This window comes from Mirounga leonina, unplaced genomic scaffold (assembly GCF_011800145.1).
Source record: "Mirounga leonina isolate KUSES-001 unplaced genomic scaffold, KU_Mleo_1.0 Mir_91, whole genome shotgun sequence".
NCBI lineage: Eukaryota > Metazoa > Chordata > Mammalia > Carnivora > Phocidae > Mirounga > Mirounga leonina.
In genome coordinates, this window is record NW_023270839.1 from 50578247 (window position 1) to 50581758 (window position 3512).

The following is a 3512-nucleotide window of genomic DNA, read 5'->3' on the forward strand; positions in this document are numbered from 1 at the left end:
CAGGCTCCCCCATTTTTTCTGAGCCTCCTGGAATCCTGAGACAATGATCCCCCTAGAATTCTGCTCTATTTATCCCAGGGATGTCTCTCACTGGAGCAGATTTCTAAGGTTCCGATTTTATGCTCCATTGTTATATCACTCTCCCTCCGTTTATCTCCCAGTATTCCCCCCCCCCCCCCGAAGATTCAAGGTTCCGCACCTCCTGCCTTGCAAAAGGTAGTCATTTTTGTGCTTGAAGAGATCCACATAAATCTCACATCTGAGATTGAATTTGTGTGTTCATAATGGTTTGGTAGATATCCAGCTAAATTCAAGTGACCAGATGAAACAAGGTCCCCTACTCTGCCGCCATCCTGAGGATCCCCCCCTCCCCCATCACATAGGACCATTAAAATAACTTTCTGGTGACACATTCTTCACATTATGTAGATATTTTGTTCTCTTAACAAGGATGTTATTACTAATGCTTACTATGTTTTGTTATTTTAGGATTTTCATTAAGCAGCCTCCTATCCAGTTTCTACAAGTGAAAATCAAGTCAGTCATCTAAAAATCTCACAATTTCCAAACAAGAGGATTTAGAGTCTTCTGTTTCCATTAAAACTGAATTTATGGAGGTGATAATCTGGGTTAGATTGTGTGGGAACAAAATGACAAAGACAGTTTCATTTTTTTCTCAAAAAATTCTATAGAATGCATAGAAAATTTTCAGATTTGTTAAAGTTTTACATTCTTTGCATGTTCAATGTGTTAAACTTGCAATATAAATCATTGGCAAAGCTTTTGCTATCTGGCCTCTTTTACAAATTTGAGAAATTGCTGTCTGCTCATGATCCATTTTTAGGCAAAGTTGAGAGAACTGTAAGTGGTGAAGTGGCCTACTGAATGCCCTTCTTTAGATAGGTCACAGTAGATTATTATGTCATTATGTAGTGTGTCTATTTCTAAATTTTAATCCCAAGGTCTGCCTTCCCTCCTTTTACTTAGATGGCTTGTGAGGAGTTTAGTTCTACTTGCATAAAGGGAATGGAAATGTAATTTCTTGAAGTAGACTTTTACAGAGCAAATTACAGCAGGACTGTGCTGTGAAAGCATAAAAAGGAAGTATTTTAAGTGTCTTGCTTAAACCATCCTGTCTGATCATCACTTGAGAGAAGGCAGTTCAGTGTATGAAGACACTTTAAGAATATAATCTTTCCTTCTCTTGTGCTCTTTTCTCACATATGATCTGTTCTCCAGTTTCATAAATGAGTATATAAAAGTTGCCATTTCTAGGAATTTAGTATGTTTTTAGCTGAAAAAATTATCCTTTAATTCTTGCTTTTGTTTAACACAGGTCTTCAAAATTGTAATTACTTCATCTTAACTTTAAATTCCTGTTCCTTTCCATGCAACATCAAGACTTCTAGAGGCAGGGTAGATGGCTTTTGTTTTCATCAATACTACAGTTGTTTCTATTGAGTCAGTTTCTCCCCTTTCTGTTCTGCACCAAGATCACAACCTTGTGGTCAAATGAATTTACATAACAAGCCCCCAAAGCTCAGATATACAAAGGGACCCTATAACCTCAAATATCGTATTGAAACGATCCTACAGCAGACTCGCCTTTGGGAAGTAGTAAAATGTTTTGTAGGAGTACTGATTTGAAAAATAAAATAATCCATTCAATCATCATGCTCATTTTGTTCAGATTTTTAGTTTTTCAGATCCTTCTTCCTCTAGTATTCAAACAACACTTGTTAATATCAGAGACAAGGAAAATTTACAAAGTATTTTCCTTATGTGCTATGTAGGCATATCCAAAGACTTGAATTTTGAGTATTGAGTACCCATTTGGTAATAGGTAACCAATGTCAAATAACAGAAAAGTTTAACAACTAAAGGCTAGATATTAATATTCACAGATAAAAAACTCTAAAATTTTTCTTTGGACTTTCTTCAGGAAGTTAAGATTTAGGATAACCACACAATAAACATGTGGTTTAAGTATTTTTATCATATACATATACAGCAAGAGAAAACCTTTTAATGTAAAAACTGAGAAAGTGATTAAAAATAGAAAAGCAGAAAGGTTAATACCTTTGATTTCACTTACCTTGCAGGTTTTCTGCTGTTCTGTTAGAACCACTGACCATTACAAACGTACCATACATTAGACATATACTGTCTTAGGTAGAATAAGCTAATATAAACATCTATTATAATGAAGAACAGTGGCTGAGGCAAGATTGACGTTAATTTCTATCTTGTAAGACAGTATGGAGATAGGCAATCCAAGCCACGTATGTTAGCACTTCAACAAAATTGTACAGCAACCCAGGACCCTTCTTTCTGTGTGATTCTCTTCTCCAGTAATGTTGCCTCTTCTGGAGAGTTCAAGATGTCTCACTACCAGATCCACTTCCAAGCAACAAGCTCAAGAAAGGGCAAAAAAATAGTATACACCCCTTACATTTCACTGGCCACAACAGTCAATGGCAAGGGACACTGGGAAATGTAGTCTTTGTTATTGCAGGCATGTGCCTAGCTGAAAATCAAAGGTTCTATCACTATGTGAAGAAAGGTCACTAGGGAAAACTGGTGTTCTCTGAACATATCTCATATAGATATTAGCATAGTTAGAAATACAAGCTTAAAAATCATTCTACTGGGAACATGGCAGGATTTACTAGCTGACAACTACTATTCTGAGTTTTCATTTCTAAAGTATTGTTTACCTCTGTCATTCAGTCACCAAAAGCAATGACATACAAAACAGTTTCCAAGGTATGTTTTATTGGTATAAAACCAAAATAAGGTGATGCAATGGTCTGGTCTGTCAGTTGGCTATATAGATCTAGGTGAAGAAAAGGATTTTCTCTTACAATTTCTTCATTGAGGGAAAAGGAAAATTTTTTCCTTATAAAGTAGTAAAATACCGATTAGTCTTGGCAACTTATTTGACTAAGCAACTTTTGGGTACTAGAACAAAAATAGTTAATTTTTATCAAATAAGTAAAAAGTCTAATAATTTTGTTACAGCTTCTGAAAAAAATTGGCAAAACTGCAAAGCAGAGAAAGATTTCTCAAGCTATCCATGTATTTTTTTCTCCATTAAGGGAGAAAAAAATGTCTTCATGATTTTGCTAAAAGATCTAACAAACAATGCAGAGGTAGTCATGAAATGTCTTAAATCTCCATCCTATTGATAAATCCTCTTTCAATCTTCCTATGCAGAAGACTATTTATAAAGTCACATTACACAGCAGCTATACAACCTGGTACAATAAAGCCATAATCAGGGTTGTGCCTCATGATGGAAAAGCTCTCAATTCTGTTTGTGTTTTGTTATGTACGAAGTTGTCCTTCATCTAACTTATTAAAAACTACCCCTAATATAATCTTTAGTCAAAGCTACAAAACTGATACATATAAAGTTATTATTATTTTTTTTGAAATACACATATCCCAGTTTCCATTTTCTAGGAAAGGTGGAGCCCAAAAATTATTACATATTGTGAAAGCCATTTTAC

At 34.9% G+C, this 3512-nt stretch overlaps 1 protein-coding gene across 2 annotated transcripts in view; it reads left to right on the forward strand.

The window, feature by feature from the left end:
- NRG4 (neuregulin 4) overlaps positions 1–3226 on the forward strand; it is a 175250-nt gene extending 172024 nt beyond the window's left edge. For both annotated transcript variants that reach the window (XM_034993540.1, XM_034993541.1), the window contains one exon: positions 490–3226. The gene's annotated coding sequence lies outside the window, so the exon portion shown is untranslated. The remainder of the gene's footprint in view (positions 1–489) is intronic.
- The last annotated feature ends 286 nt before the right edge of the window (positions 3227–3512 follow it).